Source organism: Macaca nemestrina, chromosome 2 (genome assembly GCF_043159975.1).
Source record: "Macaca nemestrina isolate mMacNem1 chromosome 2, mMacNem.hap1, whole genome shotgun sequence".
Taxonomy (NCBI): Eukaryota; Metazoa; Chordata; class Mammalia; order Primates; family Cercopithecidae; genus Macaca; species Macaca nemestrina.
In genome coordinates, this window is record NC_092126.1 from 13,408,256 (window position 1) to 13,436,049 (window position 27,794).

General features: G+C 40.2%; 2 long non-coding RNA genes across 2 annotated transcripts in view; one reads left to right on the forward strand and one right to left on the reverse strand.

Annotated features, from left to right (window-relative positions):
- LOC112424779 (uncharacterized) overlaps positions 1–27,794 on the reverse strand; it is a 336,616-nt gene that overhangs the window by 8,869 nt on the left and 299,953 nt on the right. The window contains exon 3 of the long non-coding RNA XR_011619558.1: positions 16,724–16,842. This is a non-coding gene — a long non-coding RNA (uncharacterized lncRNA). The remainder of the gene's footprint in view (positions 1–16,723; positions 16,843–27,794) is intronic.
- LOC105470916 (uncharacterized) lies at positions 7,295–27,704 on the forward strand. The gene is made up of 6 exons (XR_980869.2): positions 7,295–7,559; positions 22,623–22,709; positions 23,578–23,734; positions 25,474–25,570; positions 26,769–26,850; positions 27,374–27,704. It is a non-coding gene; the product is annotated as an uncharacterized lncRNA (long non-coding RNA).

Genomic DNA, 27,794 nt, shown 5'->3' on the forward strand with positions numbered 1-27,794 from the left:
GTTGGAAAGCCAGCCATGCCCCCTCTGCTCCATCAGGGTGACAACTGCGTGGGGCACCCGAATTATTAACCTTTGTTTAAATGTGAGCTTGTTAGCATCTTCCACTAACAGGGCAGTGGCTGCCAATGCCTTGAAACAGGGTGGCCATCCCGTAGCCACTAAGTCTAGTCGCTTGGACAAATATGCCACAGGCTGATACCATGACCCTAGTGTTTGTACCAAGACTCCTGTAGCTATTCCTTTTCTTCCATGGACTTACAGGTAAAAAGGCTTCGTCATGTCTGGCAGTCCTAATGCCGGGGTCTGGATCAAAGCCTTCCTGATTTCTTTGAAGGCCATGTCCTGCTCTTTCCTCCCCTGGAGGGGTTCCTTTTCCCCCACTTTGGTAGCCTCATACAATGGTTTTGCCAAGAGTGAGTAATTTGGAATCCAAATGCAACAGAAACCAACTGCCCCTAAACACTCCCACACTCGTCGTGTAGTGTCAGGTCACAGACTGCCACACAGAGTCTCTTTTTGCTCACATTCAAGCTCACACTGCCCTTGAAAGATGTTAAAGCCAAGATACCTTGCTCTTTGTGCCTTTTCCTTAGACACCTTATAGCCAGCCTCCCACTGAGCATGAAGGAGGTTTTCTGTGCCTTGAAATCACTCTTCTTTTGTGGGTGCAGCCAACAATCAATCATCCATGTACTACAACAGGACACAGTGGTCACTTGGTGGCACAAAAGCCTTCAGATCTGAGGCTAGTGGTTCCTCAAAAAATGGTTGGGGAGTTTTTAAATCCTTGGAGGAGCCTGGTCCAAGTATACTGTGATGAGCCCCACTCAAAGGCAAAGATGCCCTGGCTTTCAGGAGCTAGTGGGATGCAGAAAAATGCATCCTTTATGTCTAAGCATGTAAACCCAGCAGCATCAGCAGGAATTTGCCCAAGCATTGTATATGGGTTGGGCACAATGGCATATAATATAGCTGCAACCTTATTTACTGCCTGCAAATCCTGTACCGGCTGGTAATCTCCAGAGGGCTTTAACACCAGTAGCAATGGAGTGTTCCAAGAAGAGGCACATCTTTCTATTATTCCAAATTTAAGGAGCCAGTCTATATGCTTTATAATCCCAAGGGTGGCTTCTACTGGCATGTGATACTGACGGATTCGCACTGGGTAAGTGCCCCGCAGCAGCTCCACCACTACAGGTGCCTGATTTATGGCTAGCCCCAGGGGATTGTCTTCCGCCCAGACCCCTGGCAGCTTGAGAAATAATTCCTCATACATTGCCTCATTTTCCCACTGGTAAAATGCATCTTTACAAATGTTGCATCTCTCATAGAGTCTCCAGTCCTCAGTTGTTGGGACAGTAAGGGTCATTATCATGGCTTTTCTTTGACCTAGGTTTAGAGTCATGTCCCCTTCTGGTGTAAAGATTTGTCCTTATAATTTCTGGAGCAAGTCTCTTCCTAACAAGGACACTGGACAATTTTGCAAATATAAAAATTCATGTTGAACTTCTTGTCCTTCAATGACACACTTTCTGGATTGACAGAAAGGCCTTTTCTCTGATACTCTGGTTGCCCCAATGATAGTAGCAGAGTTTTTAAATAGTGGCCCAACAGGCCGTGTTACCACCGAGGGTTCAGCACCTGTATCTACCAAAAAGTCCATCTGTTGGCCTCCCACGTTCATAGAGACCAGGGGCTCCTGGAGGTCTAGAGAAATGGAGCCCGGTCTGTCTCAGTCCTTATATTCCTCAACTCCTGCTAAGCCGACCAGATCAGTATCCAGCTTTAGAACAATGGCTAGAGGCTGCAGGCCTTGGCTGGGCATCAGGTCCCTGGCTGCTGCTTTCTTCCTTTTCTCTTTCTGGATATTCATCCTTCCAGTGCCCTTTCTGTTTGCATCTCACACACTGATCCCTCTCAAGCCTAGGCCAGCCTTCAAACCCTGGCCTAGCTTGTCCTCTCCTGCGACCACGTCCAAGACCATGTCCACATCCTCTCACAAAACCAGTCTCTCTTTCAACCAGAGCAGCAGCCAATAAATCAGCCTTTTCCTTGGCTTTGCACTTTACCTCTTTCTTGGTTGCCTCCTCTCGATTAACAAACACCTTAGTAGCACTTGAATGAGCTGGGTAATATTCATACCCTCAAAACCTTCCAACTTCTGAAGCTTCTGTCTAATGTCACCTAATGCCTGGCCCACAAATGCCACATTAACCATGCATTGATTCCCTACAACCTCCAGATCAGATGGTGTACAAAACTGGAATGCTTCACAGAGTCTTTCATAAAATTCACTGGGACTCTCATCAGTGAATGGCATACCTCTGAAACCTTTCCTATATTCATTGCCTTTTTCCCTCCAGCCTTTATTCCACTAAGGAGTGCCTCCCAATACCTCTGCAGGTTTTGCAATTCTGCCTGGTTTGGATCCCAATTTGAATCTGCTTCTGGGAATTTCTCCTGTGCATACCACTTGACATAATTTGTGCCTTCAGGCGCATTGCTTTCTAACCACTGTAAGGCTGCCTGAGTAACTCTCCTGCTTTCTTCTGTATAGAACAATGTTAAAAGTAGTTGCTGACAATCAGGTCAGGTAGGGTTAAGAGTCACAAAGATGGACCACAGAAGTCTATGAGGGCCTGGGGCTTCTCTGCATAGGAGGGTGTATGCTGTTTCCAGTTTAGGAGGTTAGTGGTGTGGAAAGGCTTGTAAACAAAAAGGCATTGCCCTCCTTGTACTTGACCCTATTTATCATGATAAATTTGTCTTTGTGTCTCCTGGAGAAACATCTGCAAGGCTCAGATGTGGCTGGATCTGAGATGGCCTGCCTCATCACCTTGAAGTGCTTCTTCAGTCTTTATAGGTAGGGGGCTCTGACTCTTCCCTGTGGGGTGATGCCTGAGGCTCACTCTCCTCTGAGCTTGATTCCTCAGGGGCCGCTTGTGTAGCATCTTGCCTTGGCCTTGCTAGAGATGGACAGATTGGGACATAGAGAGGTGGAAACTCCCTCTCCTCGGGTGAAGCCTGCAGAATAGGTTTTTTCTGTTTTCCTTGCAGCTTTTCCTTTCTTTCCACCATCCCTTTAAGTTCTTTTGCTGCCTCAGATCTGGCACGAGCTACCAGGGTCTTATAGTAAGTCTCAAAACAGGATTGTAACCACCTGGGGCAAGTTTGAATGACACTCAGCCAGGAGTCAATGTATGGGAACAGGTCCAGGTACCCAGGCTGTTGTTTGACTCTGGTTATTACCCTAAACACACGGCCAATTATCTCTCTGTCTATCATCCTTTCGGTCAGCCACCCAACATTAAAAAAAGGCCAATCTATTTCACAGAGAGTTCTCAATCTCTGAGGGGTTAACTCCATAATCTCCATTAAAACCTTTCTTGAAATTTTCCAACATCCACTCCAGTGAAGTAGGCTTTGATGCTTTTCCTCCCATTCCACCCTTTGAGATGCACTTTCACTCCTGGACAGACCAGACTGGGTCCTATTACAGGAGGTTCAGACACTGCTTAGTTAGGAGCATGCCTTAATTCCTGTCACAGCTAACTGCAGCTGTGGAGCTGGTCCCGTGGACCATATGCAGTGTCATAGGTCTGATTTTTCCCACACTTGCCTTGGGGCACACAGTACACACTAAGAGATCTGTGCCTCCCCACATCCCACCCCACATTGGTCTCTCCCAGGACAATCTCTTTCACTCACTTTCACACATCTCTCCCATCCCTGAAATGGTTTTACTTTCTGACCAACTCGCGAGCCCCACCCACGTCTGGTGTCAGGGTGAGTTTCATTCAAATCAGTGTGCCTCTCCCATTGTCCCAACCCCCTCAGGTCAGACTAGTCCTCATGCCCTGGGAGGTGACCAGGCTCCCCTTCCATCCTTACGGGATAGGTCTTGCCTTAGGGTCCAAACCTTACTGCGTTCAGATGTCTGCACACTGCCCCGGTGACTGTCCTCCAACCCTTTCTACTGGTTCCATTTGTGCTGTTGGGGGAGGGCTCGGGAATGAGGGAGGGACGTTCTCCTTCCAGGCTGAAGCTCTCCTGGTGGCACCAAGGACCCCAGGTCTCCTGTGTCCTGGGGCTCTAGCCCACAGGCAAAGGAGACAGAAAATTGGCCATCTCCAATCCCGGACAGACCTGCAGAAATGTTACGGGACAATCAAAGACTGGAGAGACCAAAAAAGGTTTATTAAATTAAGGTGATCACTGACTCAGCCAGATATACACCCAGAAAGTCTGAGCCCTGAACTAAGGGCTTTCCCTACTTTTAAACATCTTAAGGCAGGAACTACGTGAGGTGGTACGCAAGTTACAGAAGCAAGAAACAAAGGCAGCATTACGACATTTCTTACATCTTGAGAGAAACATGTCTTGCAACCTACACTTATCAGTCTTGTGCCCCTGCAGCCATGCAGGAACTCACTGGGTCTGAAATCAATGTTGAGGAATGTGGAGTTGGGGAGTATAGATAAAGTCCACTGTCCACAGAGAGAAGACAGGCTGTTAATACTCTCTTTTAACTTGAGAGTAAGGTCGGGGGCCGGGGGGGGGGGTCACACTTTGTAGCAACTTTAAGAGGATTTTAAAATTTCTTTAACTACTACTATTAGGTTATAGTTGATTTCACTAATTCCTTCTTCAATAGAGTACTTCTTTTGTAAAACTAAGGGCGAGGCTGGGCGCGATGGCTCATGCCTGTAATCCCAGCACTTTGGGAGGCCGAGGCGGGCGGATCACAAGGTCAGGAGATCGAGACCATGGTGAAACCCTGTCTCTACTAAAAATACAAAAAATTAGCCGGGCACGGTGGCGGGCGCCTGTAGTCCCAGCTACTCGGGAGGCTGAGGCAGGAGAATGGCGTACACCCGGGAGGCGGAGCTTGCAGTGAGCCGAGATTGCACCACTGCACTCCAGCCTGGGCGACAGAGCGAGACTCCGTCTCAAAAAAAAAAAAAAAAAAAAAAAACTAAGGGCCAGTCCTTAAAATAAATTTTTATTTGAGCGGGTTGAGGGGGAGCAGCAAAAAAAAGATCAATTACCTCTCTAAGTAATGGTAAATAATAATTCTAAGGAAAGGAGAGTACTGTACTTAAAATAAGACAGTAATATAACCCTTTTCTTACTCATTTTGGATTTAGCTAGGATTTATGTCTCAAACCCTGAGGCCTGGAACACCAGAAAAGGCATTAGACACATACATACACACACATTAGCACACATTTGGCAATGCCTGACATTTACTACTTAGCCTTAGGGCCTGGGAGATCAAAGGAACCAGTGAAGAATGTGACACAATAATGATCATATGCCCAAACTAGGGAACTGGCCACTGCTCTCGCTTGTTTTTTTTTTGTTTTTTGTTTTTTGTTTTTTTCAAATGGAATGTGTGCTTGTGTTGTTTGATATTCTGCTTTTCAAGAGAACCTGGACACACAGATGTTTAAGTGAAATCTCTAGAGCTTCCACATATGTTCAAGATCTCTCCCTCCTTTCTCCTTTCCTGCCTTCCTTCCTTTTATATACCTTCCTTTTTATTCTTTCTTTTTTGTTATTTAACATCAAATGGGTCAAAGTTAAACGCTGAAACCAAGCAATTTTGCAAATTTAAGTCAACTGGTTTGTGATTTCTGGTTGAGACAAAACTGTATCTGAGAATCCGCCTTCAGGGTTCTAAGAGTTGCATCTATTGTTGGACTAATATCTATGAAAGTAAACAAACACACATGCCCATAATCTCATTGAACTGGTAGGAATTAAAAATTAAACCCAGGTCCATGCAACTTCATGTCCAGTATTATTTCTGCTATGCATTTTGGATCTTAGGCTGTAGAAATAAGATCTGCCTACTGTTATCCAAAGGAAGCATAAAAACATGATGTTTTATATGAATATAAAACTTTATATCTTTAGTTATGATCACACAGGTTTAATGTATGAGGCACATGAATAGAAGAATTTTCTTACTAAGATTGATAAGATACATTCTGCATCAATCCTATATTCTTTGTTAAATAGAACCACACAAAGTTCAACAATGACACCCCTCTGGAATCTTGGGAGCCCCAGAAGGCCTGTAGCAGAATGGCTAACAGAAGGAGACTGGTAATTAGTTGCAATGGGTAAAGTCCCTGCCCCAATATTTACTAAGATGAAACATTCAAAGGTGTCTCGGCCTTCTGAAGCTTCATTTTCTTTATAAGATAACGGTAATAACATTACCTATCTCAGAGTGTTATGTAGAGAAAAACAGAATTCCAAATGTAGAGACTACATCAGGTGACCTAGTGTATACTAAGCACTCAAAAAATAACATTGTTATTGACATTATTTTATTCTAGGACTTGTGGGTCAGCTTGTGACGAAAACCTCAAAATTTTGATTAAAAACTTAGAAAATTATATTTGGCACTGAAATCACAGGCAGGAGGTGCTAAAACGTTTTACTGCTGCTGCTTTCTATTCTGATTTATTGCTACAAACACCCCTCCTCCCCCAAAAGAAAAAAAAAAAGGTCTATGAGGAACCTCTGTGAGGAGGTAATTGTGTGAACTTGTGAGTGTGTGTGTGCACGCACATGATAGATATCTATATTTTAGACTAAATTCAGAAGTTTTCTCATTTGCATATAGAGTATATTTCTATCTGCAGGAGGCCAGTTGGACCCTGTCTGTATTTGGAAAACCATTTAGGGAAACTCTAAGTCAGCTTAAAATGTCAAACAATTCTTTGTGACTCGATGGGATTACAGGCTTTCTTTCAAAAATTTCTTCTTCCCACTTTGTTTTGCATTTTTCTTTCTTAATGAACATGTAATATATTTAAAACTAAGAAGTTTTAAATTAAAAGGAAAATAGGTCAAGAATTATAATATTCATAAGTATTTAGTGATTTTTGATATGACTAATAAAATCAAATAAAAATATATTAATATTTGCAAGTACTTTTGAGACATTATTGGCTTTGAGGATTTGATCAGAATGACCTTGAAATACAGTAATTTCTCTTGAGTAGAGTGGAAAGATAATTTAGGCCAGCACATTTACCTTAAGTTACATAACAACAAACCTGTATTTTTATTGAAAATGTGACTTACATTGACTTCTACTCAGAGCAAGTAGTTCAACTATTCTTCATAACAAGATAGTTTAAACCCTATAACATTTGTGATTTAAAACAAAAGGGACATATTTAACTCATGAATCTGTTGGTCAGCTGAGTCATTCTTTTGGTGCGACCCACATTTAGCTGATCTGAGCAGAGCTCACTCATGTATCTGCAGTCATCAGGTCAGTGGCTGGCCTAGGATGTCCTCACTCCCATGTCTAATGATTGACTGGCTATTGGTCAGGGTGAAGAGGGTAATGTTTCAATTGTCTCCCTCCAGCAGGCCATCCTGGATTTGCCCACATCGTTGTTTGCAAGAATCTCAAGAGACTAAAGCTTAGACCTGGAATTGGCACACCATCACTTCTGCTGCATTCTTTTGTTCAATGTCACTCACCAGGCACAGTCAAATTCAAATAGTGAGGAAAGAGATTTCACCTCTTAATGGTAAGAGCAGCAAATCACACAGCATAGGACATGGATATGAGAAGTAAACAATTGGGGGTCATTATTGAAATGGATTAACTATAAACCTTGCTGGTATTTGCAAGTGTGGAATCAAATATCCCGCAGGATCAAACTCCTGGGGTTCAAACATTGATGGTATTAAAATAAAGGGGTTGGTATGGCAGTATGTAGAGACGCAGTGTACTGTGTCAACATTTTAGGTATAAAACTTCTAATAGCCTAATGAAGCCTCATTCCTTGTGTTCTCACTTTTCCATTTGAATGGAAATGTCACACATTTGGTTCTTTCACAAGAAAGAAAAGGCAACTGTGTTCCAAAGAGCCCCAGTCCTTTGCCCTTCTGCCTGCCTTTAATGTAAAACATCCCAACCAGGACCAGCAATCTCCTCTTCTCTTAGCAAAGGTAGACTCAGTTCATAAGTGTTCTACATGCTCTTTATAATTTTACTCAATAACTTCAATACCAGTTCCAAACAGGAGTTGTGGTTTGAGGGAGAAAACCAGTGGTATGCTATGAATTCATGGAACTGAAGTAATTGACTATGGTTAAGAACTGAGCAACAGCTTTTTTGTTACAGAGAAGTAAGTTTCACTTACTGAGTAGAACAATAAACAATTAGAAAATGGATTTTCTCTAGGTGAAATTAAGACTATATAGGACACAGTATGTGCTGTTTATGTGCTGGGGGTGGGAGGAGAGGGTTAAGGAGCAATACATCTGGCACTGTTTTCCACCTACCTTACATACAATCCCCTTTTTCTTCCCAGTTAATAGAACTACAACTTGAGAGAATGAGAGTATGGCTGGCACCAAAGTGCCCAGCACCCAGTGATGACGAATCATGACTTGTCTAAGCCAATATTGTTAAACCTGCCCTCAGCTTGTCTAAATTCCCTTATAGACAAAGGTGGCCATGTAATCAGTTATTGACCACTGAGTCACAAGAAAACATCTAGTAAGGGTAGGGATTTGGGGAAAATAATGTAAGTTTTAAAGACAGTATAAATGCACATTTTTATTTTTCTTTTTTAAATTTTTGTGGCTATATAGTAGGTGTATATATTTATGGAATACATGAGATGTTTTGATACAGGCATGTGATGTGAAATAAGCACATCATGGGGAATGAGGTATCCATCCCCTCAAGCCTTTATCCTTTGAGTTATAAACAGCCCAATTACACTTTTTAAGTTATTTTAAAATGTACAATTAAGTTACTATTCACTATTGTTATCTTACTGTGCCATAAAATAGTGGGTCTTACTCATTCTTCTTATTTTCTTGGTACCTATTAGCCATCCCCCTCTCTGCTCTCCACTACTCTTCCCAAACTCTGGTAACCATCCTTTTACTCTATACTCGTGAGTTTAAATGTTCTGATTTTTAGATCCCACAAATAAGTGAGAACATACAGTGTCTGTCTTTCTGTTGTTGGCTTATTTCACTTAACATAATGATCTCCAGTTCCATCTATGTTGTTGCAAATGACAGGATCTCATTCCTTTTTATAGTTGAATAGTACTCCATTGTGTATATGTACCATATTTTCTTTAACCATTCATCTGTTGATGGACACTTAGGTTGCTACTAAATCTTAGCTATTGTAAACAGTGCTGTGACAAATATAGGAGCATAGATATCACTTCCATCTATGGATTTCCTTTCTTTGGATCTATACTCAGTCAGTGGAATTGCTGCATTACAGAGTAGCTCTACTTTAAGTTTGTTGAGGAACCTCCAAACTGTTCTCCACAGTGATTGTATTAATTTACATTCCCACCAACAGTGTACAAGGGTTCCCTTTTCTCCACATCCACATCCTTGGCAGCATTTGTTATTGTCTGTCTTTTGGATGTAAACCATTTTAACTGGGATAAGATGATATCGTATTGCGGTTGGTTTTTTTTTTTTTTTTTTTTTTTTTTTTTTGAGACAGAGTCTTGCTCTGTCACCCAGGCTGGAGTGCAGTGGAGTGGTGCAATCTCAGCTCATTGCAAGCTCTGCCTCCTGGGTTCACGCCATTCTCCTGCCTCAGCCTCCCAAATAGCTGGGACTACAGGTGTCCACCACCATGCCTGGCTAATTCTTTGTATTTTTAGTAGAGATGGGGTTTCACCATGTTAGCCAGGAAGATCTCAATCTCCTGACCTCGTGATCCACCCACCTCGTCCTCCCAAAGTGCTGGGATTACAGGCATGAGTCACTGTGCCCAGCCATCTTATTGTAGTTTATTATCTGATAATCAATGATATTGAATAATTTTTCATATGCCTCTTTGCCATTTGCATATCTTCTTTTGAGAAATGTCTGCTGAAATCTTTTGCCCATTTTTGATTGGATTACTAGACTATTTTCTATAGAGTTGTTTGAGCTACTTATATAGTCTGGTTATTAATCCCTTGTCAGATGGGTAGTTTGCAAATATTTGTTCCCATCCTGTGGGTTGTCTCTTCACTTCGTTGGTTGTATTCTATGCTGTGCAGAAGCCTTTTAACTTGATGTGATCCCATTTATCCATTTTTGTTATGGTTGTTTGTGCTGGTAAGGTATTTCTCAAGAAACCTTTGCCCAACTCAATGTCCTAGAGATTTTACCAAAAGCTTTCTTGAAGTCGTATCATAGTTTGAAGTCTTGGATTTAAGTCTTTAATCAATTTAGATCTGATTTTTCTATATGACAAGAGCTAGCAGTCTTTCTATTTTTATTCTAGTTTTATTCTTCTGCATATACATACCCAGTTTTTCCAGAACCATTTATTGAAAAGACAGTCTTTTCCTTATTTGGGTCTTCTATTTTTCTTGGCACTTTTGTCAAAAATGAGTTTACTGCAGGTGTGTGGATTTGTTTCTGGGTTTTCTATTCAATTCTATTGGTCTTTTTTTTTTTTTATGCAAGTACCATGCTGTTTTGGTTACTATAGTTCTGTAGTATAATTTGAAGTCAGGTAATGTGATTCCTCCAGTTTTGTTCTTTTCACTTAAGATTACTTTGGCTATTCTGGGTCTTTTGTGGTTCCATATAAATTTTAGAATTGTTTTTTCTATTTCTATGAAGAATGTCATTGAAATGTTGATAGGGATTGCACTGAATCTGTAGATTGCTTTGGGTAGTATGGATAGTTTAACAATATTAATTCTTCAAAGTCATAGACATGGAATATTTTTCTATTTTTTGGTGTCTTCCTCAATTTCTTTCAGCAGTGTTTTAGTTTACATTAGATCTTTTACTTACTTGGTTAATTCATAGATATTTAATTTTATGCATGGCTATTGTAAATGGGTTAACTTTTTAAATTTCTTTTTCACATTGTTCACTGTTGGCATATAGAAATACTACTGATTTTTGCATGTTGCTTTTGTATGCTGCAACTTTGCTAAATTTGCTTATCAGTTTTTAATAGTTTTCTTGTGGAGGTTTAGGTTTATATAAATACAAGATTATATCATCTGCAAATAAGGATAATTTGACTTTTTCCTGTCCATTTTGGATGCCCTTTATATCCTTCTCTTGTCTGACTGCTCTAGTTAGGACTTCCAGTACTATGTTGAGTAACAGGGGTGACATTGGGTATCTTTATCATGTTCCAGATCTTAGAGAAAAGACTCAGTTTTTCCCCATTCAGTATAACACTAGTTGTGGGTCTGTCATACATGGATTTTATTATGTTGAGCTATGTTACTCCTATCCCCAGTTTCTGGAAGGTTCTTTTTATGAAGGGATATTAAATTTTATTGAGTGCTTTTTCAGTATTAACTGAAATCATATGGTTTTTTTATCCTTCATTCTATGTATATAATGTATCACACTGATTGATTTGCATATGTTGAACCATGTTTGCATCTGTGAGATGAATCCCACTTGGTCATGACAAATAATATTTGTAATGTATTGTTGAATTCAGTTTGCTAGTGTTTTATTGAGGATTTTTGAATCAATATTTATCAGGGATATTGGTCTGTAGTTTTCTGTTTTAGGATTTGTCCTCTGGTTTTGTTATCAGGATAATATTGGCCTTATACAATGAGTTTGGATGTATTCCATTCTCTCTCTTTCAGAATATTTTTAGTAGGATTGGTATTAGTCTGCCTTTAAATGTTTGGTAAAATTCAGCAGTAAAGCCAGAAGATCCCAGGCTTTTCTTTCCTGTGAGACTTTTCATTATGATTTCAAACTCATTAATTGTTATTAGTCTGTTTAGGTTTTAAATTTCTTCATGATTTAATCTTGGTAGGTTGTATGTGTCTAGAAATTTATCCATTTCTTCTAGATTTTCCAATTTATTGGCATATAGTTGCTTGTAGTAGCCGGTAATGATCTTTTGTTTTTCTGCAGTATTGGTTGCAATGTCTGATTTTATCTCTAATTTTATGTATGTGGGTCTTCTATTTTTCTTGGTTAGTTAGGCTAAAGGTTTATATTTTTTGGTATCTTTTCATAAAACCAAGTTGTTTTCTTCATTTCAATCATTTTTACTTTCTACTAATTTTGGAATTGGTTTGCTCTTGCTTTTCTAGTTCTTTAAAATGCATTATTGGGGTATTTATTTGAAATTTGTTTTATGTAGGTACTTATTGCTATAAACTGCCCTCTCAGTACTGCTTTCTCTGTATCCCTGATGTGTTTCAAGATATTTTTCACTTTCTTTCTTATTTTCTTCATTCACCCACTTGTCATTTAGGAGCATATTGTTTAATTTCCATGGGTTTCTTTAGTTTCCAAAATTCATCTTGCTATTGACTTCTAGTTTTATTCCATTGTGATCAGAGAAGATACTTGACATTATTTCAATTACTTTGAATGTTTTGAAACTTGTTTTGTCTATCCTTGAGAATTATTCATGTGCTGAGGAAAAAACTGTTTATTCTGAAGCCATTGGATGAAATGTTTTGTAAATATCTATTAGGTCCATTTGTTCTACATGGCAGATTAAGTCTAATGTTTCTGTGTTAATTTTCTGTCTGAAAGATCTGTCCAGTGCTGAAAGTGTTATGTTGAAGTCTCTAGCCTTTTTGTATTACAGTCTCTCTCTTTAACTCTAGTAGTATTTGCTTTATATATCTGTATGATCCAGAATTGAAGAATGCATATATACTTAAAATTGTTATATCCTTTATCATTCTACAATGACCTTCTTTGTCTCTTTTTATTTTATTATTTTATTTATTTATTTTTTTTTTTGAGATGGAGTTTTGCTCTTTTTGCCCAGGCCAGAGTGCAATGGCATGATCTCGGCTCACTACAACCTCTTCCTCACAGGTTCTAGCAATTCTCCTGCCTCAACCTTCTGAGTAGCTAGGATTACAGGCACCCACCACCATGCCTGGCTAATTTTTTAGTAGAGATGGGGTTTTGCCATGTTGGCCAGGCTGGTCTTGAAATCCTGACCTCAGGTGATCTGCCCACCTTGGCCTCCCAAAGTGCTGGGATTACAGCCATGAGCCACTGGGTGCTTCTTATAGTTGTGGTCTTGAAATCTCTTTTGTCTGATATAAGTACAGCAACTCCTACTCTCTTTTGGTTTCCATTTATATGGAATATCATTTTCCATCCCTTTATTTTCAGGTTATGTGTATTTTTATAGGTGAAGTATGTTTCTTCTAGGCAACAGATCATTGGGTCCTATTTTCTCATCCATTCACCCACTCTATATCTTTTGATTAGAGAGTTTAGTCTATTTATATTAAATGTTATTGATGAATTAAAGACTGGTTCCTGTCATTTTGTTATTTGTTTTTTGGTTGTTTTGTGATCTTCTTTCCTTTCTTCCTGTCTTCCATATAAAGAAGGTAATTTTCTCTGGTGATGTACTCTGTTTTTAGATTTGTGGTTACCATGAAGCTTTCCAAATAGTATCTCATAACTTATTTTAAACTGATGACTCCTTAACACTGATTGTGTAAACAAACTAGCAAACAAGCAATAATAAAAACTAAAAGCAAAAAGAAACTAAAAGAAACAAAAATAAAACTAATAGAAACTCACTCTTTAACATCATCTCCCTGGTTTATAATTTTACTTTCTCTATCTTATTTTACTGTCTATGTCTTGAAAAGTTATTGTAGTTATTTTTTTTTTATCTTTTCATAACACCACAGTTACAGTGTTATAATAGTCTGTGATTTTCTGTTTTGTACATTCAAATGTTTTTTTTGTTGTTCATTAAAAACTTTTTCTTTCATACTGAAGTACTCCCTTGAGCATTTATTGTCAGACAAAAGCTGAGGAATTTCATCAACACTAGACCTTTCTATGAAAGTCTTTACTTCTCCTTCATGTTTGAAGAATATTTTCACCAGATAAACTATTCAAGGGTAGAAGTTTTTGTTTTTTTTTTTTCTTCAGCACTTTACTGCCAGATGTATTGGAGCCCCATTGCTTGTTGTTTTCTCTTGCTGCTTCTACGATTCTTTCCTTATTCTTGACCTTTGAAAAAAAAATCTTTTTTTCGAGGTGGAGTCTCACTCTGTTGCCCAGGCTGCAGTGCAGTGACATGATCTTGGCTCACTACAACCTCCGCCTCCTGGGTTCAAACAATTCTCCGCCTCAGCCTTCCAAGTAGCTGGGATTAGAGGCACCCACCACCATGCCCAGCTAATTTTTGTATTTTTGGTAGAGATGGTGTTTCACCATCTTGGCCAGGCTGGTCTTGAACTCCTGACCTCACCTCAGCATCCCAAAGTGTTGGGATTACAGGCGCAAGCCACCGTACCCAGCTGGAAGTGTGATTATTAAATGCCTCAGGGTAGTCTTCTTTGGGTTAAATCAGCTTGGTGTTCTATAACCTTCTTGTACTTTCTCTAGGTTTGGAAAGCTCTCTATTTTTACCCCTCCAAATGAACTTTCTACTTTTATCTCTTCCTCTACCTCCTCTTTAAGACCAATAACTCTTAGATTTGCTCTTTTGAGGCTATTTTCTAGATCCTGTAGTCATGCTTCATTGTTTTTTATTATTTTTTCATTTTGTCTCCTCTGTGTATTTTCAAATAGCCTGTATTCAAGCTCACTAATTCTGCTTTATCCGTTCTGCTATTAAGAGACTCTAATGCATTACTCAGTATGTCAAATACATTTTCCATTACAGAATTTCTGCTTGACTCTTTTTAAATTTATCTGATAGAATTCTTCATTTCTTCTCTGTGTTATCTTGAATTTCTCTGAGTTTCTTCAAAACAGTTATTTTGAATTCTCTGTCTGAAAGGTCACATATCTTTGTTTCTCCAGGATTTTTTCCTGGTGCCTTACTTAGTTTATTTGGTGAGGTGTTTTCTGGATGATGTTGATGGTTATTGATGTTTGTCAGTGTCCAAGCATTGAACATTTGGGTATTTATCATAATCTTCACAGTCTGGGCTTGTTTGCAGCCATCTTTCTTCAAAAGGCTTTCCATGCACTTGAAGTGATTTAGGTATTAGGAGCTAAGCCAAACTGCATTAGGGGCCACACCAAGCCCAGTAACACTGTGGTTCTTGCAGACTTGTAGAGATACCACCTTGGTGGTTGTACATAAGATCTAAAAGAATTATCTGCATTACCAGGCAGAGACTCTTACTCTCTTTCCTTACTTTTCCACATAGATGATGCCTGTCTCTCTGTCCTGATTCGGGTGACACAAGCCCCCACTGTGGCCACCATCACTGGGACTGCAGAGGCCAGACCTGAAGCCAGCACAGTACTAGTTCTTGCTCAAGGCCTGCTGTAACCACTACCTACCTACCACCTATGTTTGCTAAGTGCCTAGGGCTCTACAGTCAGCCGGTGGCAAAGCCACCAAGACTTATGTTCTTTCCTTCAGGATAGTGAGTCCTCCCAGGCCCTCCTGCATCCAGAGATGCTATCTGGGAGCCAGAAACTGCAGTCAAAAACCTTAGAAATCTACCTGGTGCTTTATATTGCCATGGCTAAGGCCACTCTGCCCTGCCCTTTCCACAAGCCAAGGAGTCTCTCCCTGTGGCTACCACTACCACAGGCCCACAGGGAGTACTATCAGGCTACCACTGATGTTCATTTAAGGCCCCAAATCTCTTCAGTCAGCTTGTGGTATATATTGCTAGGCCTGACACTTACCCTTCAGGGAAGTGTGCTCCCCTGTGGCCCAGGGCAGGTCCAGAAAGGCCATCCAAGAATCAAGGCCTGGAAATGGGGACACCAAGAGCTTGATGCTCTACCCCACTGTGGCTGAGTGGTACCTAAGGTACAAGACAAAGCCTCCTTTACTTTATACTCTGCCTTCCTCAATTAAAAGGAGTCTTTCCCTATAGACAACTCAGCTAGGAATGTGCTGAGTCAGACCTGAAGCCAGCATATCTAAGTCTTACCCATAGCCTAGGGTATGTATTACCTGGGTATAAGTGCTGGTTATTCAGGGTTAAAGTGCTCTTTAGTCAGCAAATGATGAATCCTGCCATGACTGGCTACTTCCCTTAAAGGCAGTGGGTTCCCTTCCAGCCCAGGGTGTGTCTAGAAATGTCATCCAGGAGCTAGGAGCTGGAATGGGGAACTTTAAGGCTCTTCCCAGTGCTCTATTGTACTGTGACTGAGCTAGTATTCAAGATACAACACAGAGTCCTCTTTACTCTTCCCTCTTCTCTCCTCAAGAAGGAAGAAGTCAGTTTTTTTGCTGCGAGCTCTGCTGCCTGGTATTGGAGGAGGGGTGGTGCAAGCACTCTCTTAACTGCCCCAGCTAGTGTCTCATTAGGATGTGTGCGCCCAACATCCACTGTCTTCGTACCCAGCACAGTGCTAATTGTAGTCCATGGGACCTACACTGCCTTCCAAGTTTGTTTAGAACCCCAGAGCACTTTAGCCCATGGTGGTGAGGCTTGCTGGAGCTCAAGTTCTGACTGCTGGGATTGGCAGTTCCACTCTGGCTAGGGCTGGTCTAAATCCTCTCTCCATGGGTGGACATCAACTGAGTTCAGGCTGGGTTTGCTTTACACTGTGACAGGGCAGTAAGGAGTTGAATGCACTCTCACAGGCACTGAGATTTCCCTTCCTCAAATACACAGATTCTCCATGCCACATAGTCATAGTGGTGGGGATGGAAGAGGGGTAGCATTAGTGATTCAAAATTGTTTTTTCTATCCTCTTCAGTGCTTCTTTCAGTGATATTTAGAAGTTAATACCAGGTGCTGTGATTGCTCACCTGAGTTTTGGTTCTTATGAAAGTGCTTTTTTATGTAGATGGTTGTTAAATCTGGTGTTCCTGCAGGGGGGATGATCAATGGAGGCTTCTATTTGGCCATCTTGCTCAGCCTCTCCCATCTGTTGAAATAATTTAAAGTGAACTAAATAAATAGAAAGATATTCCATAATCATGCATCAGATGGCAAAATACCCCAAATTAACATATACATTCAATGCAAATCTATTACAATCCCAGCAGCCTTCTTTGCAGGAAAGACAAGCTAATTCTAAATTCATTTTGAAATTTAAGAGATCCAAAATAGCCAAAATAATGTTGAAAAAAGAACAAAGTTGGAAGACTCATACTTTCTGATGTTAAAACATACTACAACCCCATAGTAATTAAGAAAGCATAGTGCTGGCATAAGAATAGACATATAGATTAATGATATAGAAGTCAGAGCCCAGAGATAAACCTTATTTTGACATTAAATTGATTTTCAGGAAGATCGTCATGAATCTTTCAACAAATAGTGCTGGGAAACTATATTCACATTCAAAACAATGAACTGAACTCCTACTCCACATCAAACAAAAAAAATTAACTCATGATCATTGATCTAAATGTAAAGCCAAAACTCTAAAGCTCTCAGAAGAAAATACAGGAGAAAACCTTTGTGACTCTTAGTTAGGCATACACTTTTATAAAACAGAATAAAGTCAAGCAACAATTTTAAAAAATAGGTAAACTAGACTTCATCAAAATTAAAAATATTTGTTTCAAATGATACATCAAAAAGTAAAAAGATAAATCATAGAATGATGAAAATAGTTGTAAATTATATATGTGATGAGTCTTGTATCTACTATATAAGAATATTACAACTCAATAATAAAAAGACAATTTAAAAATGTCAAAGGATTTGAATAAACATTTCTCCAAAGCAGATACATAGATGGCCAATAGACAAATGAAAATGTGCTCAATATTATTGACCATCAGGAAACTAATCATACTGTAGCATTTTAATTTACATTTATCTTATCTGAAGCATAAGGAAAGTCATAACCTCTTGACTCTTCCTGAGAGTCATGAGATCCCCCATCCCAATCCCTAGCTCCTGGATGACATTTCTAGACACACCCTGGGACAGAAGGGAACCTGCTGCCTTGAAAGGAAGGAACTAGTCCTGGCAGTGTTCATCATGTGCCGACTAAAGAGCACCGGACCTTAAGCATAAAGTAAATGTAAATTAAAATGCTACAGCTTTAAAAATATGAGGTTAGGGTTCTCATATATTAGCCCCACCTTTCCTTTAATGTTTTAGGATAGAACTAATGCTCTATTCTTGTTAGGAGAAAGTATACTTACACATTTGATGCTTTTTTAAATTTAAGGCTAACAATTAAACACACACACACACACACACTCCACATCATTAGAGAAAAATTTTACAAAAATCAACTCAAGGTGGAGAATTAAAGAAACAAAAACATCTGTTATGATGGTATAAGTCCAAATATATCTGTGGTTGTAATTCATATAAATGAATTAAAATCACCAAATAAAAATTAGGGGTTTTCATATTATAAAACAAGTAAAACCTAATAAATGATAGAAACAATAAACCAATGGGCCAGAGTAGTACTAAGTCAAGGTATATGCTACTTCCTGGAGAAACATCTGTAAGAAATCTAAGAGAAGAGTTTAAAATACAGTAATGAAGAAGATACATCATATAAATCAGGCATCCCCAACCCTGGGAGCATGGACTGGTACCTGTCCATGGCCTGTTAGGTACCAGGCAGCACAGCAGGAGGTGAGCAGCTGATGAGAGAGCGTGACCACCTGGCTCCGCCTCTCAGCTCAGCAGGGCATTAGGTTATCATAGGAGTGCAAACTCTGTTGTGAACTGTGCATGCGAAGGATCTAGGTGGTGTGCTCCTTATGAGAACCTAATGCCTGATGATCTGAGGTGGAACAGTTTCATCCTGAAACTATCCCCACCTCCCACAATGCCCCATCCCCCATCCATAAAAAAAATTGATGTCTAAGAAACCAGTCCCTGGTGCCAAAAAGGTTGGGGACCACTGCTGCACAGAGGGAAAGAAAGTGAATAGAAATAAAGAGCATAACTTTCTGAAAATAGATGAATAAAATCAGATATGTTTGAATATATTTCTATGTATGAAAAATCATTTAGAGATAGTTACAAAATGTCATTAGAGCAAACTCGAATAAAAGAATAAATATATTTTGTGGATGGCAGTACAATGTGATAAAACATAAAATTTCTAAATGTTAAATAATATATTATCTCAATATTATTCCATTCAAAATTGCACAGGGGTTTTCATGAAACTTAACAAACTCCACCTAAAATTCATAGGCAAGAAAAGCATCAAGAATAACTAAGATATCACATGATCTCACTCATGTGTGCAATCTAAAAAAGGTTGATCTTGGCCGGGCGTGGTGGCTCATGCCTGTAATCCCAGCAGTTTAGGAGGCCGAGGTGGGTGGATCACCTGAGGTCAGGAGTTCAAGGCTAACATGGCGAAACTCCATCTCTATTAAAAATACAAAATTAGACAGGCATCATGACGGGTGCCTGTAGTCCCAGCTTCACGGGAGGCTGAGGCAAGAGAATTGCTTGAACTCAGGAGGTAGAGGTTGCAGTGAGCCAAGATCGTGCTATTGCACTCCAGCCTGGGCGACAGAGGGGAGGCTCTGTCTCAATCAATCAACCAATCAGTTGCTCTTATAAAGGTTGAGAGTAAAACTGTGATTACCACAGCCTGAGAAGGGTAGAGAGGAGGGGAGCATTATTAGAGGTTGCTCAACAGGTACAATATTAGATAACTAGATAGGAGGATGACTACAGCCAACAATAATGCATTGTATGTTTCAAATAGCTAGAGGAGAGGATTTTGAATGTCCTTACAGCAAAAAAATAAAATAAGGTGATGAGTATGCTCATTACCATGACTTGATGATTACACAGTGTATGCATGGATCAAAACGACATATTGTACCCCATAAATACGTATTATTCAATTATTACGCGTTAAGAGAATAATAACTAAGATGTATTTGAAGAAGGCTAAGGCAGAGGGCAACTTGTTATCCCAGCTATAAAACGTTTTTGCAAAGTTTTGCAAAGTATAATAAAAATCCAGAATAATGAAAGCACAAAAATAAATAGATTGGTGGAATAGAACAGAAAATCCAAACTAAGTCCTGTGATTAACTAGACAGATGAGAACTGACTTTAGAAATTATGGATAAAGTATATACTCTTCAGTATATTGTGCTTACATAATTCTACATCCACAGTAAAAAAAAAGTAAAATACTCCATGCAGTACAAGGAATTAAATTACAGAGAAATTAAATTTCTCATAATTTAGAAGTTTAAAACTTTCAGAAGGGAATATAGGACAATATGAGCTTGACATCCTGTAGGAATATTTTAACAAAACACAGAAAGTAATCATAAAGAAATAAAATAGTACAATTAATCTCAATTAAATTATTTTTTTTGAATGATATGAAACACCATAAAGCAACTAAAATGGAAAGTCACTGATTGTGGCTATTCACGAATAAAAGACAAATGTTTATTCTAGTATAAACCCTTTTGGAGCCAGCTGAGCTGGTTAGAAATTGTGCATTTATTACTTAAAACTGAGCTTGAGCAAGTAGCTCAATTTTTTAGTACTTCAGTTTTCTTATCTGTAAAATGGAATTATTACCTACCTTAAAAGGTTGAGACAATTTACTGCACTCATATATCTAAAATGCTCAGAAAGTACCAGGAACAAAGCTCAATAAGGGTTAGCTATTACTGTTATTATCCAGAATATATAAATTCCTACCGATCAATTAGAAAAATATAAGCAATCTCAGTTTTAATATAGACAAAATGACAAATACACATACGAATACACTCAACCCTCCATAATCAGATGCATAGAAGGTGAAAGAACACTGAATTCCAAGTTCACAAGTCTTTGATTGAATTAAAACATCAGGCCTGAAAATACCAAGTGCAGGATCATAATTTATAAAATATAGAACTCTGATATATTGGCAGAAGAAGCGTAAATTGACACAATATCTTTGGAGATCACTCTCAGAACATGTAATAAAGTTGGAAATGTGAAATAACCCACAAATTCCACATCTATAGCCACAACTTAGAAAAATTCATCATTTACAAATTGGACTTGAGACCACCAAACTGTCCATCAGTGAAAGAACAGATAAATAAATTTTGAAATATTTACATAATGGATTTCTAAGCCATGGTGAACATGAATATGGTAAATCAATTTTGAAGACAGTTTGGCAGTTTCTTACAAAACTAAATATACTCTTACCGTAAAATTCAGAAATCATGCTCACTGGTATTTACCCAAAAGATTTGAACTTGTATTGATACAAACACCTGTACACGAATATTTACAACAGCTTTATTTGTAATTGCCAAAATTTGTAAACAACCAAGATGTCCTTCAGGAGGTGAATGGATATACTGTGTGCATTCAGAAAATGAAATCTTATGCAGCACCAAAAAGAAATGAGCTATCAAGCTGTGAAAAGACATGGATAAACCTTAAATGCATGTTACTAAGTGAAAGAAGCCAGTTGTAAAAACCTACATCCTATGGTATTTCCACTATACGACATTCTGGAAAAGACAAAACAATAGAGGCAGGAAAAGGACCAATGGTTGCCGGGGATTTGAAGCAGAAGAGGAAGAGATACACAGGCTCAGTATAAGGGATGTTTATGTCACTGAAACTATTCTTTATGATACCGTAATGGTGGATGCATAACATTATGCACTTGTCAAAACCATAGAACTGCAGATCACAAAGAATGCATCTAATATAATTCTTCACAAAGAATGAAACTAAAGTCTAATGAATCCACTAGACTTTAGTTAATAATAATGTATTAACACTGGTTCATCAATTGTAAAAAATGTACCACTCTGGTGCAGGATTCTGATGAAAAGGCTTATGAGAACCTAGTTTCTGTTCAATTTGACTGTGAAGTTAAAACAGCTATAAAAAATATTTAAAGGGAAAAAATAATAATAGAATATCTAGAACTCATGTATGGATTTGAATAATTCTCAAAATGAAAGTGAAAATAAACTGCAGAAATCTACATTAGAGTAAAATTAAAAATCCACATTACAGTAAAATTAATATAGTATTAGAAAAATGGAAAATATGCTATTTGTTGTTTTAATGTATACTTATTAAGTGTAATAATGTAAAATCATGCAAGGCCTAAAGAAGTATCAGGTTTCAAGATGATAGTTTTTTCTGAGTGGTAGTTAGGGGTCTTCAATTAAAATATGTAATATTTTCATTCTTCAAAAAAATCGGAAGGATAGAATCATAAAATATTCCTTAAATATAAGACAATAAAAGTTGGAATTCTCAAATTGTGCCTGACACAAGTTGGCCCCTTATTAAATGTTCTTGCATGATTCTTGTTCTGGTTCTATTTTTTTCAGGTCATGCTTCCTCTCTCTGAGGCCTCTCTGCCTAAGACAAAGTGAAAAGTTGGTTTAATGGAAGCAACAGGGGCCTTGGAGGCAGGCAATCTGGACTTGAACATCAGGTCTGCCACCGACTGTCTCCATACCCTTGAGCAAGCCACTTAATCCCACAAGTCATTCTAAGATGAGAAGTTTGAATCAGGTCATGGGCAACGTTCCTTCTGTCTTTAATAGTCTATAGCTCTGAGCTAAAACAGTTGTACAAGTGAGCTTAGGGGTTCCCCATTTTAGTAGGTTACTATCATTCAAAGAACACTGACTACCTTTCAAAATAGTTCCTATAACCTATACAGCACCTTGTGGTATTCTCTACAACAAATTAAACATCTCTGTATTTCAGGTTGGTGCTGTGGGCAAGATGAGGCATCTGCATTGGCATGGGAATCAACATGTGTGAGGAGTGTGCTGTGTCCACTGAACATGATCAGTTGAGTGATAGACCCACACCATCCACTACAAGCACCAACATCCCCCCTCCTCTTTATCTATTTTTTCTTTTTAGCTCTTCACATCATCGAATATATCATCTTGTTAGGTTTTTATCGGTTTTTCTCTTAGTTTTCTATGTACTTGGGGAGAATATAATGACAAAAATACCCCCTTTCCATGGAGTTTACATTATTCTACTATCAGGCATAGCACATGCTCATTAAATATTTGTCAAAGGAATGATTAAGTGAACATATTTGTAGCCAACTTCAAATTAAGAGAGGTCCCAAGTCCATCTGCATTTTAAAGAACGCTTTAACTTCTATCCATGACCTCTGCCCTGCTCTTATCATCCCATAAGCAAAATTTCAATTCTTGCTAAATTGTATTCTCAAAACGTCATGTATATAACTTTTATGGCATTTATCACATCCTGCATTACATTATATGTCAGGCCTCTGAGCCCAAGCCAAGCCATCGCATCCCCTGTGACTTACACGTAACTGAAGAATCACAAAAGAAGTGAAAATGCCCTGCCTCGCCTTAACCGATGACATTCCACCACAAAAGAAGTGAAAATGCCCTGCCCTTGCCTTAAGTGATGACATTACCTTGTGAAACTCCTTTTCCTGGCTCATCCTGCCTCTAAAAGCTCCCCCACTTAGCACCTTGTGACCCCCACTCCTGCCCGCCAGAGAACAACCCTCCTTTGACTGTAATTTTCCTTTACCTACCCAAATCCTACAAAACAGCCCCACCCTTATCTCCCTTTGCTGACTCTCTTTTTGGACTCAGCCCGCCTGCACCCAGGTGATTAAAAAGCTTTATTGCTCACACAAAGCCTGTTTGGTGGTCTCTTCACACAGATGCGCATGACATTTTGGTGGTGTGACTCAGATCGGGGGACCTCCCTTGGGAGATCAATCACCTGCCCTCCTGCTTTGTTCCATGAGAAAGATCCACCTATGACCTCTGGTCCTCAGACCAACCAGCCCAAGGAATATCTCACCAATTTTAAATCAGGTAAGCGGCCCCTTTTTACTCTCTTCTCCAACCTCTCTCACTATCCCTCAACCTCTTTCAATCTTGGTGCCACCCTTCAATCTCTCCCTTCTCTTAATCTCAATTCCTTTCATTTTCTGGTAGAGATAAAGGAGACACGTTTTATCCGTGGACGCAAAACGCCGGCACCGGTCACAGACTAGGGAAGGCAGCCTTCCCTTGGTGTTTAATCATTGCAGGAACGCCTCTCTGGTTACTCACCCATGTTTCAGAGGTGTCTGACCATGCTGCAGGGATGCCTGCCTTGGTCCTTCACCCTTAGTGGCAAACCCTGCTTTTCTGGGGGAGGGGCAAGCACCCCGACCCCCTTCTCTCCCTGTCTCTACCCCTTCTCTGCTTTTCTGGGGGAGGGGCAAGAACCCTGACCTGTTAGTTTTGCACCCCAATCCCTTACTTCCACACTCCAACCCATTTCCCACTTTTCTGGAGGGCAAGAACCCCAGAACTCCTTCTCTCCGTGTCTCTACTCTCTCTTTTCTCTGGGCTTGCCTCCTTCACTATGGGCAACCTTTCACCCTCCATTCCTCCTCCTTCTCCCTTAGCCTGTGTTCTCAAGAACTCAAAACCTCTTCAACTCACACCAGACCTAAAACCTAAATGCCTTATTTTCTTCTACAATGCCGCTTAACCCCAATACAAACTCGACCGTAGTTCCAAATAGCCAGAAAACGGCACTTTCGATTTTTCCATCCTACAAGATCTAAATAATTCTTGTCATAAAATGGGCAAATGGTCTGAGGTGCCTGACGTCCAGGCATTCTTTTACACATCGGTCCCTCCCTAGTCTCTGTTCCCAATGCAACTCATCCCAAGTCTTCCTTCTTTCCCTCCCACCTGTCCCCTCAGTCCCAACCCCAAGCATCACTGAGTCTTTCCAGTCTTCCTTTTTTACAGACACATCTGACCTCTGTCCTCCTCGCCAGGCTGAGCTAGGTCCCAATTTTTCCTCAGTTTCTGCTCCCCCATCCTATAATCCTTTTATCACCTCCCCTCACACCCGGTCTGGCTCACAGTTTTGTTCCATGACTAGCCCTCCCCGACCTGTCCAGCAATTTCCTCTTAAAAAAGTGGCTAGAGCTAAAGGCTTAGTCAAGGTTAATGTTCCTTTTTCTTTATCCGACCTCTCCCAAATCAGTTAGCATTTAGGCTCTTTTTCATCAAATATGAAAAACCTAGCCCAGTTCATGATCCGTTTAGCAGCAACCCTGAGATGCTTTTCAGCCTAGACCCTGAAAGGTCAGAAGGCCATCTTATTCTCAATATGCATTGTATTTTATTACCCAATCTGCTCCCGACATTAAATAAAACTCCAAAAATTAAATTCCAGCCCTTAAACCCCACAACAGGACTTAATGAACCTCGCCTTCAAGGTGTACAATAATAGAGTAGAGGCAGCCAAGTAGCAACTTATTTCTGAGTTGCAATTCCTTGCCTCCACTGTGAGACAAACCCCAGCCACATCTCCAAACACCTGAACCGCAGCTGCCAGGGGTTCCTCCAGAACCTCCTCCCCCAGGAGCTTGCTACAAGTGCCGGAAATCTGGCCACTGGGCCAAGGAATGCCCGCAGCCTGGGATTCCTCCTAAGCCGTGTCCCATCTGTGCAGGACCCCACTGGAGATTGGACCGTCCAACTCAACCGACAGCCACTCCCAGAGCCCCTAGAGCTCTGGTCCAGGGCTCTGTCTGACTCCTTCCCAGATCTTCTTGGCTTAGCGGCTGAAGACTGATGCTGCCCCATTGGCTTGGAAGCCTCCTGGAACATCACAGATGCTTTGGGTAACTCTTACAGTGGAGGGTACGTCTATCCCCTTCTTAATCAATATGGAGGCTACCCACTCCACATTACCTTCTTTTCAAGGGACTGTTTCCCTTGCCTCCATAACTGTTGTGGGTATTGACGACCAGGCTTCTAAACCTCTTAAAATTCCCCAAGTCTAGTGCCAACTTGGACAACATTCTTTTATGCACTCCTTTTTACTTATCCCCACCTGTCCAGTTCCCTTATTAGGTCAAGAAATTTTAACTAAATTATCTGCTTCCCTGACTATTCCTAGACTACAGCCACACCTCATTGCTGCCTTTTCTCCCAGGTCAAAGCCTCCTTCACATCCTCCCCTCGTATCCCCCCACCTTAACCCACAGGTATAGGATACCTCTACTCCCTCCTTGGCGACTGATCATGCACTCCTCACCATCTCATCACCCTTACCCCACTCAATGCCAATATCCCATCCCACAGCATGCTTCAAAAGGATTAAAGCCTGTTATCACTCGCCCACTACAGCATGACCTTTTAAAGCCTGTAAACTCCCCTTACAATTCCCCTATTTTACCTATCCTAAAACCGGACAAGGCTTACAGGTTAGTTCAAGATCTGCACCTTATCAAACAAATTGTCTTCCTTATCCACCTGTGGTGCCAAGCCCATATACTCTCGTATCCTCAATACCTCCCTCCACAACCCATTATTCTGCTCTGGATATCAAACATACTTTTTTAACTATTCCTTTACACCCTTCATCCCAGCCTCTCTTTGCTTTCACTTGGACTGACCCTGACACCCATCAGGCTCAGCAAATTACCTAGGATCTACTGCCGCAAGGCCTCAAGGACAGCCCCATTACTTCAGTCAAGCCCAAATTTCTTCCTCATCTGTTAGCTATCTCGGCATAATTCTCATAAATACACACTTACTCTCCCTGCTGATCATGTCCGGCTAATCTCCCAAACCCCAATCCCTTCTACAAAACAACAACTCCTTTCCTTCCTAGGCATGGTTAGTGTGGTCAGATTTCTTACACAAGAGCCAGGACCACGTCCTATAGCCTTTCTGTCCAAACAACTTGACCTTACTGTTTTAGCCTAGTCCTCATGTCTGTCGTACAGCAGCTACCACTGCTTTAATACTGTTATAAAAATCACAAACTATGCTCAACTCTCTACAGTTCTCATAACTTGCAAAATCTATTTTCTTCCCCCAACCATCGCTCAAGACAATGCTTATGCTGATAAAGTAACTGAAAAGCAACCATCAAAAAGCATCAGATCCGATTGCTCAGGACAATGCTTATGCTGGTAAGTTAGCTAAAAAAGCAGCTAGCTTCCAACTTCTATCCCACAGGGCAGTTTTCCTTCTTCACATCGGCCACTCCCACCTACTCCCCTGCTGAAACTTCCACCTGTCAATCTCTTCCCACACAAGGCAAATGGTTCTTAGACCAAGGAAAATATTTCCTTCCAGCCTCACAGGCCCATTTTATTCTGTCGTCATTTCATAACCTCTTCCACGTAGGTTACAAGCTGCTAGCCTGCCTCTTAGAACCTTTCCATCATGGAAATCCATCCTCAAGATCACTTCTCAGTGTTCCATCTGCTATTCTACTATTCCTCAGGAATTTCTCAGGCCCCCTCCCTTCCCTACACATCAAGCTCCAGGTTTTCCCCCCCGCCCAGGATGGCAAATTGACTTTACTCACATGCCTCCAGTCAGGAAACTAAAATACCTCTTGATCTAGGTAGACACTTTCACTGGATAGGTAGAGGCCTTTCCCACAGGGTCTGAGAAGGCCACCGCTGTCATTTCTTCTGTTATACCCAGACCGTTTGTTCCCCAAAGAAGACCACCAGAGTCCAGAGTCAAAGCCAAGCGGCAAGGATCTTTACTACAAGTTCGAACTTGGTCCCTCCCTTCCACAGCATACAAGAGGGCCTCGAACAATGCGAGTGCTTGCTTTTTATAGCCCAATGTAAACAGGATATGTAAAGTTACAGGGAACAAGGTAATTCTCTCGGTTACAGCATTACAATTGGTTAACATTATACATTTAGCATTCCTTATCGGAGATCTCCCAGGTGATGTTTTTCTGAAGTTTGAAAGAAATATGGAGGAATGTGTTTGTGCTGGGCTCAGGAAGTTGGGAGATATATGGGGGATGTGCCTCATTCCTTTCACTTCCCTTCTGTCAGACATAATTCCTCAGTTTGGCCTTCCCACCTCTATACAGTCTGATATGGGACCA